Source organism: Pseudophryne corroboree, chromosome 3 (assembly GCF_028390025.1).
Source record: "Pseudophryne corroboree isolate aPseCor3 chromosome 3, aPseCor3.hap2, whole genome shotgun sequence".
NCBI lineage: Eukaryota > Metazoa > Chordata > Amphibia > Anura > Myobatrachidae > Pseudophryne > Pseudophryne corroboree.
Genome location: NC_086446.1, coordinates 678,339,191 through 678,354,415, shown reverse-complemented (window position 1 = coordinate 678,354,415; position 15,225 = coordinate 678,339,191). Strand labels below are relative to the sequence as shown.

At 47.8% G+C, this 15,225-nt stretch overlaps 1 protein-coding gene across 5 annotated transcripts in view; it reads right to left on the bottom strand.

Moving 5' to 3' along the window:
• Nucleotides 1–15,225, bottom strand: part of MFSD13A (major facilitator superfamily domain containing 13A) — a 75,448-nt gene that overhangs the window by 6,118 nt on the left and 54,105 nt on the right. The gene's annotated exons all lie outside the window — the stretch shown is intronic.

Here is a 15,225-nt window from a genome sequence, read left to right as displayed (position 1 = left end):
TTTTGAGTGAGAGTGAGATAGTGAAACCTTTGTTTTTTGATGGCTCAATGTACACAAACTTTGTTTAATACACAAAGTTATTAATAATATTGTATTAAATGACCTTCAGGCTGTGTGTATAAGGTGTATATGAAACATAAATTAATTGTGTGTTTGTACACACACTTTGTTTAATGCACAAAGTTATAAAAAATATTGTCTAAAATTACCTTCAGGCTGTGTGTATAAGGTGTATATGATACATAAATGCATTCTGTGCTTAGATTTAGGTCCCATCACCATGATATCTCATTATGGTGTGCAATTATTCCAAAATACGGAAAAATCCGATATCCAAAATACCTCTGGTCCCAAGCATTTTGGATAAGGGATACTCAACCTGTATATGTGTATGACATAATCGCAGTGAAACTGAGAAGTTGTTGGAGAAGGGTCAAGTAAGGGGATCAGGAGGTGGAGGCAGATGAAAGAGGGGGAATATAGGGGTAATAGACTGGAGTTTATGGCTCAGCATAAACAGCTCTCTAATCCCACTTGGCATTTGCATTGTTGTGGTATCCTAGCAACAGATGTTAGGAATAGCAGTATCCGTATAAACTGTACATTGTATCAGCAAGAGCTGCCTGTAGCGGGGTAAATGCCCTGCATTCGTTTTCTAAATGAAATATAAATTTAATTAATAATAGCATTACATAATACCGTTTTATGTTTTTAATGAAAAATAAAATATGCTTTTAATACCTACCGGTAAATCCTTTTCTCTTAGTTCGTAGATGATGCTGGGGATGCTTCAAGAACCCTGGGGGGGGGGGGGTAGTATAGACGGGATCCACAGGAGACATGGGCACACTAGAAGACTTTGAATGGGTGTGAACTGGCTCCTCCCTCTATGCCCCTTCTCCAGACTCCAGTTATAGGAACTGTGCCCAGGGAGACGGACATTGAGGAAAAGGATTTATTTAATTATTTTAACTGAGGTGAGATACATACCAGCTCACACCTCTAACACGCCGTACAACATGGCATTTAACAAACAACGCATGCAACGGCATGACCAACAACAGTCACAGACTGACTGAACTCAACGCAACATGAGCGTAACTATAACCAAACTGCAGATACAGCCCGCACTGGGACGGACGCCCAGCATCCTCTATGGTCTAAGAGAAAAGGATTTACCGGTAGGTATTAAAATCCTATGTTCTCATACGTCCTAGAGCAGGGCTGGCCAAACCAGTCCTCAAGATCTACCAACAGTTCACATTTTCCAGACCACCTAGCTAGTACACAGGTGTAGTCATTACCAATTAAGATGTGCTGCATTCATTCCTAACTGACAAGCCTACAGATCTCCAGGAGGCCTGGAAAACATGACCTGTTGGTAGATCTCGAGGACTGGTTTGGCCAGCCCTGTCCTAGAGGATGCTTCAAGAACCATGGGGTTTATACCAAAGCTCTAGAACGGGCGGGAGAGTGCGGATGACTCTGCAGCACCGATTGACCAAACAAGAGGTCCTCCTCAGCCAGGGTATCAAACTTGTAAAACTTCGCAAAGGTGTTTGAACCCGACCGAGTAGCAGCTCGGCAAAGTTGTAACGCCGAGACTCCCCGGGCAGCCGCCCAGGATGAGCCCACTTTTCTGGTAGAATGGGCTTTCACCGACTTCGGTAACAGCAATCCTGCCGTAGAATGAGCCTGCTGAATCGTATTACAAATCCAGCGCGCAATAGTCTGCTTAGAAGCAGGAGCCCCAATCTTGTTGGGAGCCCACAGGACAAACAGAGCCTCCGTTTTCCTAATCTGCGCCGTTCTGGCGACATAGATCTTCAAAGCATTGACTACATCGAGAGACTTTGACTCTGCCAAGGCGTCAGTAGCCACTGGCACCACAATTGGCTGGTTAACATGAAATAGGGATTTTTGTTTACTTACCGTAAAATCTCTTTCTCCGATTCCATCTGGGGGACGCTGCGCCGTTACTTGTGGGTTAGAGGTGTGTGGTTGTGAAGTTTGGCACAGAACTATTAAGAACTGACCCCTCCCCCCTCTAACCCCTCCCATCTCCTTCCTGCCCAGCCAGCACCTCAGTTAACGTTTAGCCAAGCCAAAGGAGATAGACCGAAAAAATTTACTGGTTAAACCAGACAACCATATGGGAGGGATCGCAGCGTCCCCCAGATGGAATCAGAGAAAGATTTTACGGTAAGTAAACAAAAATCCCTATTTCTCTATCGTCCTAGTGGATGCTGGGGTTCCTGAAAGGACCATGGGGATAGCGGCTCCGCAGGAGACAGGGCACAAAAGTAAAGCTTTCCGATCAGGTGGTGTGCACTGGCTCCTCCCCCCATGACCCTCCTCCAAGCCAGTTAGATTTTTGTGCCCGGCCGAGAAGGGTGCAATCTAGGTGGCTCTCCTAAAGAGCTGCTTAGAGAAAGTTTAGCTTAGGTTTTTTATTTTACAGTGAGTCCTGCTGGCAACAGGATCACTGCAACGAGGGACTTAGGGGAGAAGAAGTGAACTCACCTGCGTGCAGGATGGATTGGCTTCTTGGCTACTGGACATCAGCTCCAGAGGGACGATCACAGGTACAGCCTGGATGGTCACCGGAGCCTCGCCGCCGGCCCCCTTGCAGATGCTGAAACATGAAGAGGTCCAGAATCGGCGGCAGAAGACTCCTCAGTCTTCTAAAGGTAGCGCACAGCACTGCAGTTGTGCGCCATTTTCCTCTCAGCACACTTCACACGGCAGTCACTGAGGGTGCAGGGCGCTGGGAGGGGAGCGCCCTGGGAGGCAAATGAAAACCTATTTGGCTAAAAAATACCTCACATATAGCCTCCGGGGGCTATATGGAGATATTTAACCCCTGCCAGAATACACTAAAGAGCGGGAGACGAGCCCGCCGGAAAAGGGGCGGGGCCTATCCTCAGCACACAGCGCCATTTTCCTTACACAGCTCCGCTGGTCAGGACGGCTCCCAGGTCTCTCCCCTGCACTGCACTACAGAAACAGGGTAAAACAAGAGAGGGGGGGCAAAATAGTGGCAAAAATTATATTATAAAAGCAGCTATACAGGGAGCACTTATTATAAGGCTATCCCTGTCATATATAGCGCTTTTGGTGTGTGCTGGCAAACTCTCCCTCTGTCTCCCCAAAGGGCTAGTGGGGTCCTGTCTTCGTTAAGAGCATTCCCTGTGTGTCTGCTGTGTGTCGGTACGTGTGTGTCGACATGTATGAGGACGATATTGGTGTGGAGGCGGAGCAATTGCCAAATATGGGGATGTCACCTCCTAGGGGGTCGACACCAGAATGGATGCCTTTATTTATGGAATTACGGGATAGTGTCAACACGCTAAAGCAGTCGTTTGACGACATGAGACGGCCGGACAATCAGTTAGTGCCTGTCCAGGCGCCTCAAACACCGTCAGGGGCTGTAAAACGCCCTTTGCCTCAGTCGGTCGACACAGACCCAGACACAGGCACTGATTCCAGTGGCGACGGTGACGAATCAACCGTATTTTCCAGTAGGGCCACACGTTATATGATTTTGGCAATGAAGGAGGCGTTACATTTAGCTGATACTACAGATACCACTAAACAGGGTATTATGTGGGGTGTGAAAAAACTACCTATAGTTTTTCCTGAATCAGAAGAACTAAATGATGTATGTGATGAAGCGTGGGTTGCCCCCGATAAAAAGATGCTAATTTCAAAGAAGTTATTAGCTTTATACCCTTTCCCGTCAGAGGTTAGGGCGCGCTGGGAAACACCTCCTAGGGTGGATAAGGCGCTCACACGCTTATCTAAACAAGTGGCGTTACCCTCTCCTGAGACGGCCGCACTTAAAGATCCAGCAGATAGGAGGATGGAAAATATCCAAAAAAGTATATACACACATACAGGTGTTATACTACGACCAGCTATAGCGACAGCCTGGATGTGCAGTGCTGGAGTAGCTTGGTCAGAGTCCCTGATTGAAAATATTGATACCCTGGATAGGAACAATGTTTTACTGTCTTTAGAGCAAATAAAGGATGCATTTCTTTATATGCGTGATGCACAGAGGGATATCTGCACACTGGCATCACGGGTAAGTGCTATGTCCATTTCGGCCAGAAGAAGTTTATGGACGCGACAGTGGTCAGGCGATGCGGACTCAAAACGGCATATGGAAGTTTTGCCGTATAAAGGGGAGGAGTTATTTGGAGTCGGTCTATCAGATTTGGTGGCCACGGCTACAGCCGGGAAATCCACCTTTTTACCTCAAGCTACTCCCCAACAGAAAAAGACACCGACTTTTCAACCGCAGCCCTTTCGTTCCTTTAAAAACAAGAGAGCAAAGGGATATTCATATCTGCCACGAGGCAGAGGAAGGGGGAAGAGACACCAACAGGCAGCTCCTTCCCAGGAACAGAAGCCCTCCCCCGCTTCTACAAAAGCCTCAGCATGACGCTGGGGCTTCTCCAGCGGACTCGGGGGCGGTGGGCGGTCGTCTCAAGAATTTCAGCGCGCAGTGGGCTCACTCGCAGGTAGATCCCTGGATCCTGCAGATAATATCTCAGGGGTACAGGTTGGAACTAGAGACAGATCCGCCTCGCCGTTTCCTGAAGTCTGCTTTACCAACGTCCCCCTCCGAAAGGGAGACGGTTTTGGAAGCCATTCACAAGCTGTACTCTCAGCAGGTGATAGTCAAGGTACCTCTTCTACAACAGGGAAAGGGGTATTATTCCACTCTATTTGTGGTACCGAAGCCGGACGGCTCGGTAAGACCTATTCTAAATCTGAAGTCCTTGAACCTGTACATAAAGAAGTTCAAGTTCAAAATGGAGTCACTCAGAGCAGTGATAGCGAACCTGGAAGAAGGGGACTTTATGGTGTCCTTGGACATCAAGGATGCGTACCTCCACGTTCCAATTTACCCCTCACACCAGGGGTACCTCAGGTTCGTTGTACAAAACTGTCACTATCAGTTTCAGACGCTGCCGTTCGGATTGTCCACGGCACCTCGGGTCTTTACAAAGGTAATGGCCGAGATGATGATTCTTCTTCGAAGAAAAGGCGTATTAATTATCCCATACTTGGACGATCTCCTAATAAGGGCAAGGTCCAGAGAACAGCTAGAGAGGGGATTAGCACTGTCTCAAGAAGTGCTAAAACAGCACGGCTGGATTCTGAATATTCCAAAATCCCAGTTAATGCCGACAACTCGTCTGCTGTTCCTAGGGATGATTCTGGACACGGTTCAGAAAAAGGTTTTTCTCCCGGAGGAAAAAGCCAAGGAGTTATCCGAGCTTGTCAGGAACCTCCTAAAACCAGGAAAGGTGTCTGTACATCAATGCACAAGAGTCCTGGGAAAAATGGTGGCTTCTTACGAAGCAATTCCATTCGGCAGATTCCATGCACGAATTTTCCAGAGGGATCTGTTGGACAAATGGTCAGGGTCGCATCTTCAGATGCACCAGCGGATAACCCTGTCTCCAAGGACAAGGGTATCTCTTCTGTGGTGGTTGCAGAGTGCTCATCTATTGGAGGGCCGCAGATTCGGCATACAGGATTGGATCCTGGTGACCACGGACGCCAGCCTGAGAGGCTGGGGAGCAGTCACACAAGGAAGAAACTTCCAGGGAGTGTGGACGAGCCTGGAAACGTCTCTTCACATAAACATTCTGGAACTAAGAGCAATCTACAATGCTCTAAGCCAGGCAGAACCTCTGCTTCAAGGAAAACCGGTGTTGATCCAGTCGGACAACATCACGGCAGTCGCCCATGTAAACAGACAGGGCGGCACAAGAAGCAGGAGTGCAATGGCAGAAGCTGCAAGGATTCTTCGCTGGGCAGAGAATCATGTGATAGCACTGTCAGCAGTGTTCATCCCGGGAGTGGACAACTGGGAAGCAGACTTCCTCAGCAGACACGACCTTCACCCGGGAGAGTGGGGACTTCATCCGGAAGTCTTCCACATGCTGGTAACCCGTTGGGAAAGACCAATGGTGGACATGATGGCGTCTCGCCTCAACAAAAAACTGGACAGGTATTGCGCCAGGTCAAGAGATCCGCAGGCAATAGCTGTGGACGCGCTGGTAACGCCTTGGGTGTACCAGTCGGTGTATGTGTTTCCTCCTCTGCCTCTCATACCAAAAGTATTGAGAATTATACGGCAAAGAGGCGTAAGAACGATACTAGTGGTTCCGGATTGGCCAAGAAGGACTTGGTACCCGGAACTTCAAGAGATGATCACGGAAGATCCGTGGCCTCTACCTCTAAGGAGGGACTTGCTTCAGCAGGGTCCCTGTCTGTTTCAAGACTTACCGCGGCTGCGTTTGACGGCATGGCGGTTGAACGCCGGATCCTAAAGGAAAAAGGCATGCCGGAAGAAGTCATTCCTACTTTGATTAAAGCAAGGAAGGAAGTAACCGTGCAACACTATCACCGCATTTGGCGAAGATATGTTGCGTGGTGCGAGGATCGGAGTGCTCCGACGGAGGAATTTCAACTGGGTCGATTCCTACATTTCCTGCAATCAGGATTGTCTATGGGTCTCAAATTGGGATCTATTAAGGTTCAAATTTCGGCCCTGTCGATTTTCTTTCAAAAAGAATTGGCTTCAGTTCCTGAAGTCCAGACTTTTGTTAAGGGAGTGCTGCATATACAGCCTCCTGTGGTGCCTCCAGTGGCACCGTGGGATCTCAATGTGGTTTTGGAATTTCTAAAATCTCATTGGTTTGAACCACTAAAAAAGGTGGATTTAAAATATCTCACATGGAAAGTGACCATGTTACTAGCCCTGGCTTCGGCCAGGAGAGTGTCAGAACTGGCAGCTTTATCTTACAAAAGCCCATATCTGATTTTCCATTCGGACAGGGCAGAACTGCGGACTCGTCCGCATTTTCTCCCTAAGGTGGTGTCAGCATTTCATCTGAACCAGCCTATTGTAGTGCCTGTGGCTACAAGTGACTTGGAGGACTCCAAGTTACTGGACGTTGTCAGAGCATTAAAAATATATATTGCAAGGACAGCTGGAGTCAGAAAATCTGACTCGTTGTTTATATTGTATGCACCCAACAAGATGGGTGCTCCTGCGTCTAAGCAGACGATTGCTCGTTGGATCTGTAGCACAATCCAACTTGCACATTCTGTGGCAGGCCTGCCACAGCCTAAATCTGTAAAGGCCCACTCCACAAGGAAGGTGGGCTCATCTTGGGCGGCTGCCCGAGGGGTCTCGGCATTACAACTTTGCCGAGCAGCTACGTGGTCAGGGGAGAACACGTTTGTAAAATTTTACAAATTTGATACTCTGGCTAAGGAGGACCTGGAGTTCTCTCATTCGGTGCTGCAGAGTCATCCGCACTCTCCCGCCCGTTTGGGAGCTTTGGTATAATCCCCATGGTCCTTTCAGGAACCCCAGCATCCACTAGGACGATAGAGAAAATAAGAATTTACTTACCGATAATTCTATTTCTCGGAGTCCGTAGTGGATGCTGGGCGCCCATCCCAAGTGCGGATTATCTGCAATAATTGTACATAGTTATTGTTAACTAATTCGGGTTATTGTTTAGGAAGCCATCTTTCAGAGGCTCCTCTGTTATCATACTGTTAACTGGGTTTGATCACAAGTTGTACGGTGTGATTGGTGTGGCTGGTATGAGTCTTACCCGGGATTCAAAATTCCTCCCTTATTGTGTACGCTCGTCCGGGCACAGTACCTAACTGGCTTGGAGGAGGGTCATGGGGGGAGGAGCCAGTGCACACCACCTGATCGGAAAGCTTTACTTTTGTGCCCTGTCTCCTGCGGAGCCGCTATCCCCATGGTCCTTTCAGGAACCCCAGCATCCACTACGGACTCCGAGAAATAGAATTATCGGTAAGTAAATTCTTATTTTCTCTTTCATCCATCTGGGGGACGCTGCGCCGTTACTTGTGGGATTTCCCAAAGCAAGCTAATGAGAGGAGGGAGAAGTAGACGGCATAGCCGTCCGTAAAATTTGACGCCCAACAGAGGCAGTCTCCAAATTGAAAATATGAAAAACGGTAAACCCGTTTTGAAACGTATGCACAGGCGACCAAGTCGCCGCCCTTCATAGCTGCTCAATAGATGCACTCCCGCGAGCAGCCCAAGAAGCTCCAACTCGAATGAGCTGGAATCGATTCAGAAACTGAAATATCAGAAAACTGTTTTTATGGCAAAATCACCCAACGAGCCACTGTGTTGTTGGAAGCCGGCCAATCTCGTTTGGGTGCATCAATTAAAAACTAACTGCAGCCGTACGACAGACAGGATCCGGACAAGATAAATAAATCCGTAAGGCCCTAAGCATATCTAAGAGAGCCAAATGGGAATCCTCCCTGGAAGGAGAAGGAGTAAACGCTGGAAGGACAATGTCCTAATTTAGATGAAACGCTGACACAACTTTCGTAAGGAAGGAAGGTTTTTGTTCGCAGAACCACCCGGCTATCATGAAACCTCAACAAGGGTGGTCTGCAAGAAAGAGTTGTCCATGCAGATACTCGTCCTGCGGAGGCAATTGTCAATAGGAAGACAACTTTTGAACGTTCGATACCGCAATTTTACAGATTCCAAAGGTTCAAATGGAGAATACTGAAGAGCCGTAAAGACTAAGTTACAGTCCCAGGGAGGAACAAAAGGTGGCTGAATCCGAAGAACTCCCTTAAGGAACGTCTGAACTTCTGGAAAGATAGCCAGTCTCTTTTGAAAGAAAGAACCGATAAGTCAGAAACTTGACCCTTCAGTGAAGAAGTCTCAGACCCGTATTGAGACCCTCCTGAAGGAAGTATAACCGACGAGGAATACGAAACAAATCCGGTGTTAAACCACGCTTTTCACACCAATCAATGTAAATACGCCACACTCTGTGGTAACTCTAGAAGTCACCGGTTTTCTAGCCTGAATCATCGTTTACAAGACGAGAAAAAAACCCTTTCCCCTTAAAATGTTGGGTTCAAGAACCAAACCGTCAAAGCCAGCCGACCCAACCTGGGTGGTGACCTGGTCCTTGAATCCGAAGATCCGGACACAGAGGGAGTCGGAATGGTTCCTCGACGATCATATTGTGACGAAGAATGTACCACTGTCAGCGTGGCCAAGCTGAGGCTACCCAAATGATTGGGATACCTTCTTTCTGAATGCGTTTAAGCAGACGTGGAATCAGTGGAAATGGTGGAAACACATATCCCAGTTGAAAGTGCCACGGTGCTGTCAGTGCATCGATTAGAATTGCTTGAGGGTCCAAAGTACGCGACCCGTAGAGAGGAAGATTATTATTGAGGCGAGACGCCATCAGATCTACATCGGGCAACCCCCACCGGGCTACTAGAGTCAGAAACACCTCCTTGTGAAACTCCCACTCTCCCGGATGCATCGTGTGACGACTTAAGAAATCCGCTTCCCAGTTCTCGATTCCTGGAATATGAATCGCGAATATGGCCAGGAACCAATGTTCCGCCCATGTGAGAGTCTGAGCGACTTCTTTCATTGCGGATCAGCTTCGAGTACCTCCTTCCTTGTTTATGTAAGCAACTGCCGAGGCGCTGTCGGACTGAATCCGCACTGGATGACCCTGAACCATGGTTTGAATCCGAAGTAGTGCATACCGGATTGTCCTTAACTCCAAGATGCTGATCTGCAACTTTAACTCTTGACTGGTCCAGAGTCCCTGAAAGTGATGAGTCTGAAACACCGCCCCCCAACCTCTGAGGCCGGTGTTTGTGGTGACCATCACCCAAGACCAAATTGTGAACGGAACTACTTTGGTCAAATTGGATCTGTGAAACCCCCAGCGAAGCGACTGACGAGTCTGTACAGACACGCGGACCAACAGTAATTCGAGATGAGGCCCTGTCCGAGTCCAACAGTTGAGAATCTGAGCCTGAAAAGGGTCGAGTATGAAACGTGGCATATGGAACTGCCTTGAAGGTTGCCACCATCTTGTCTCCCTTGCATGCAATGGAGAACCGAAACCACCGGTAAATGTAGCCGTGTTCGAATTCTGGACTGTATGTCCTGAATCTTGTCCTGAGGAAGAACCACTTTTCTGGTTGTTGGTGTCGAATAAAAGTCCCAGAAACATCATCTTCCGTGAAGGAAGCAAAGACGACTTCAGACAATATATTATTCATCCGAATGACCGCAGAGACTCCATAGCGAGACGCAAGTTCTGATGAAGAATCAACCCTGCCTTGATCAACAGATTACCCAAATACAGAATAATGTTGATTCCCTGCCTGAAACTGAAAATGTCAAGGCCGACAGCGAATCTCAGAAGAAATTGATGACCCGTCCAAATAGAAACAAGCAGATAGGCGTCTTATGTCCAATTAGGCCAAATATCCCCCTGTTTCCTTGGCGACAATAACCGAGAGGATGGATTCCATTTTGAACTTTTGGGTTGAAATGAACCGTCCAGTTTGTCCACGAGTAAAATCCCCGACCTCTCTGCCGAGCGGGACCTAGAAGAATTACTTCATTTCGTAAGAAAAATGGCTGTTGCATGATGAAGAGCTCGACGTCTGAAGGGACCATTTGAAAGAGGAGTGATGAACACCCGATATGGGACTGGTTCCTCGTGATCTAACAAATATTCTCTGGATATGACCTCCGTCACCCACCGATCTGGTCTCGACAGGAACCACCCTTCTTTGAACTGTAGTAACCGAGTCTCAACTGTCACTGACCCCTCCGGGGATCGTGAACCGTCATGCAGTAGGTTTGTTGGCAGGTTTACGTCTACCTCTGAATGCCTCCCTTCGTGGGTATCCCCTGTATATGAAAGTACCGAAACCTTGTAGAATTCTGTTTCGGAGGAGCAACTGGAAGAAAGGGGTTCCTTCTGTAGAATGGGAGATAATATTCTTTGATTCCGACCTAAAGAGAACTCACCTTCAAAAGGGTACCGCCGGCAAGGTCTGTTTGGAGTCAAAATCGGCATTCCAAACCCGAGACCAAAGAGACCGTCTTGTTGTCACGGTCAAGGCAGAAATACGGGATTGTAGCGCAGCAGGATCAACCAAGGCCTTACCCACATAAGTAAGAGCCTTCTGAAATCTGTTCTGCTAATTGAATGGCTTCCGATGGATCGTCAGACTGCCTTCCAGAGATGACCTGTGCTAGTCAGTCATCTGCGGCCTTGAGGACCCAAGCGCCAGCTAAAAGTGGGTGAAGAGAAACACCTGATAAAGAAAACAGATTTAGGCATTGCTTCAATCTTCCTATCTGTAGGATCTTTCAACGTCACAGACTGTACAGAAGGAATAACCGTAGTTCCTGCTAAATTTGAAATGGGAACGTCTACCTTTTGGCCTGTTTCCCAAAATCTCATATCCTCCCTCTGTAAAAGGATATAGAAATTTTTATGTCCTAGGGGCTTGGAAACGAGAAACCGGCTTAAGTCAGGCTCCTTTAAAATATCCCTGTAATTAAGATGACGGATGGAGTCTATCAGCAATCTAACAGCTGAGCTAGTAGAAAAGTCATCTTCCCAGACCGAAATCTCGCCCCACTCTGGGTCTACTTCCCCATTTTATAAAAACTACACCTGAACATTGTTCTAGGTGCATGCAGACAGCACATGTGCTGTGTCAATCAGAACCTCCAATGGGAATTACTCCAACTCCTCCCCCAGAAAGTTATAGCGGGCAACGGCTATGGCCGTTTTGTAGCAGAAGAACTGCCAGCAGAGTTTACAAACTTGTTTTGGGATTGAATTAAATCAGCCAGACATCTGCCCATATTTTGAGCCCACACCAGATGTGTCTGGCCCAAGCAGACATAGACTGATCCGCGGAACCTCCCTGTTGGATCACCACAGATGCACCAGAGCATGAAGCACAGAGGGCATCAGCATCCGCTTTACCCTTAGCTAGCCTTGACCCACATTGTAAGCAGGAAAATAACCACCGAGGATGTCTTTCCTCTTTGTAGATCCGTCTGACGTATTGACATAATTAAACTTTATTTTTATTTTTATTTATTTATTTTTATTTATTTATTATTATTTTTTATTATTTTTTTTATTTTTTTTTAAACAAATGCACTACAAACGAACTATAAGCTCAGTAGAGTAATTTGTGCAAAAATTAAATCTGTTAACTCTCATTACAAGTGTAGAATAACACTATGCCCCCAAAGTATACTTGCTGTTAGGTGACCTTCAAACTGTGTGTGCTGCACAGCGCCCCTCGTACTGTCTCCGTAGAAGATGGCGCCCGGTGCTTTGCAGACGCTGGCCGGGAGGGCGCGCGAGGCAGTGCAGGGCGGGAATCCGTCCTTTTGAAGTAAGTAAGCGCCGCGTCCCCCTGCTATCGTCTCCTGCTCACTGCTACATCCAGCGGCTCCCCAGCGGCTCTGATCGGGCAGTGGCTCACGCACACCGCTATATACAGCGGCTGTGTTCGGGTAGCGGCTCCCGCGCACCGCTACATACAGCTGCTCTGTGCGGGCAGCCTCTAGCGATCCCCCGGAGAGTCCCTCACCACTCTCTTCCCCTTTCTCTCTTCAGTCAAAACACAGTGGAATATGTTACTGCGCTCCACCGCTCACCTCCGGAGAGAGCGCGGAGGAGGAGGAGGGGGAGGAGGAGGAGGAGGGGGGGGGGGGGGAGGGAGGCACACAAGTATAAATATAAATATGAAAGACATAGTAATAATAAAAAAAAAAAAAAAATATTTATATATATATATATATATATATATATATATATATATATATATATATATATATATATATATATATATATATATTATCTAAGAAGGATAGACCAATACTGTCAGAGACAGATTGCGTCTATCCTGTACCTCCTCACTGCCGACTTCTTAGGAACAGGAATCCAGCCCCAGTGACCGAAGTGTGGTGGCCTCCAGCGGCAGAATAGAGTGGGAATCTCTAGCTAATCCCACTCTAGTAGCACCTGTCACCTGTATACAGGGACTAGGCACTCCAAGTGATAAAATAATAAAATACCTAACTAAAATCTTCAGAGAGAAAAATCTGTGTCTGTACTCCACAGGCACAAAACTAAAACTGAGGTGCTGGCTGGGCAGGAAGGAGATGGGAGGGGTTAGAGGGGGGAGGGGTCAGTTCTTAATAGTTCTGTGCCAAACTCCACAACCACACACCTCTAACCCACAAGTAACGGCGCAGCGTCCCCCAGATAGATGAAAGAGAAATGATGAAACCACTTTTGGCAGAAATTGTTGACGAGTACTCAACTCCGCTCTATCAGCATGGAAAATCAAATAGGGGCTTTTGTGAGACAAAGCTGCCAACTCAGACACTCGCCTTGCAGATGCCAAGGCCAACAACATAACCACTTTCCAAGTAAGGACTTTTAACTCAACCTTGCGCAAAGGTTCAAACCAATGCAATTGCAAGAATTGCAACACCACATTAAGGTCCCATGGTGCCACTGGGGGAACAAAGGGAGGTTGGATGTGCAGCACGCCTTTTACGAAGGTCTGAACTTCTGGAAGGGAGGCCAATTCTTTTTGGAAAAAAAGATCGACAAGGCTGAAATCTGTACTTTAATAGAGCCTAACTTTAGGCCCGCATCCACACCTGCTTGTAGGAAATGGAGTAAACGCCCCAGGTTAAAATCTTCCGTAGGAGCCTTCTTGGATTCACACCAAGACACACCATCATGTCCACCTGAGGAACTCCCCAACGACTTGTCACTTCTGCAAAGACCTCTTGATGAAGACCCCACTCTCCTGGATGGAGAGCGTGTCTGCTGAGGAAGTCCGCTTCCCAGTTGTCCACTCCTGGAATGAAGACCGCTGCCAGAGCGCTGGCATGTCTTTCCGCCCAGCGAAGAACCTTCGTGGCCTCGGACATCGCCGCTCTGCTCTTTGTTCCACCTTGGCGGTTTATGTACGCACTACTGTCATGTTGTCTGACTGAATCAAGACCGGCAGACCTCGAAGATGATGTTCTGCTTGCAGTATGCCGTTGTGGATGGCTCTTAATTCCAGAATATTTATGTGTAGACAAGCTTCCTGACTTGACCACTTTCCCTGAAAGTTTCTTCCCTGCGTGACTGCCCCCCAGCCTCGGAGGCTTGCATCCGTGTTCACCAGGATCCAATCCTGAATCCCGAACCTGCGTCCCTCCAGAAGGTGAGAACTGTGCAGCCACCACAGCAGGGAAATTCTTGTCCTGGGAGATAGAATTATTTTCTGGTGCATGTCCAGGTGAGACCCGGACAACTGGTCCAGCAGGTTCCACTGAAACACCCTGGCATGGAACCTGCCATACGGAAAGGCCTCGTAGGCCACCACCATCTTCCCCAGCAACCGAGTGCAGCGAAGAACCGACACTTTTGCCGGTTTCAGAATCTGTTTTACCATGTTCTGTATTTCCAGAGCTTTTTCCACTGGCAGAACCACTCTTTGGAATTCTGTATCCAGAATCATACCCAGGAACGACAGCCGTGTCGTTGGATCCAACTGTGACTTTGGCAAATTTAGGAGCCAACCGTGTTGTTGCAGAATAGTCAGTGAAAGGGCAACATTCTTCAACAATTGCTCCTTGGACCTCGCCTTTATGAGGAGATCATCCAAGTACGGGATAATTGTGATTCCCTGCTTGCGCAGGAGAACCATCATTTCCGCCATTACTTTGGTGAAAATCCTCGGACCCGTGGACAGACCAAACGGCAACGTCTGAAATTGGTAATGACAATCCTGCACAGCAAATCTCAGGTAAGCCTGATGCGGAGGATATATGGGGACATGTAAGTAGGCATCTTTTATGTCGACCGACACCATAAAATCCCCCTCCTCCAGACTGGATATCACTGCTCATAGGAACTCCATCTTGAACTTGAATTTTTTTAGAAAGAAATTGAGGGATTTTAGGTTTAGAATCGGACTGACTGAGCCATCCGGCTTCGGGACCACGAACAGGCTCGAATAAATCCCCTCCCCCTGTTGAGACGGGGGTACCGTGACAATTACTTGATTTTGACACAACTTTAGTATCGCAGCGCTTACTATCTCCCTTTCCGGAAGAGAAGCTGGTAAGGCCGATTTGAAAAATCTATGAGGGGGCACGTCTTGAAACTCTAACTTGTACCCCTGGGTTACTATGTCTACTATCCAAGGATCCAGGTCCGAGTGCACCCAGACCCGACTGAAGAGTTTGAGACGTGCCCCCACTGGTGCGGACTCCCGCAACGGAGCCCCAGCGTCATGCGGTGGATTTGGTAGAAGCCGGAGAGG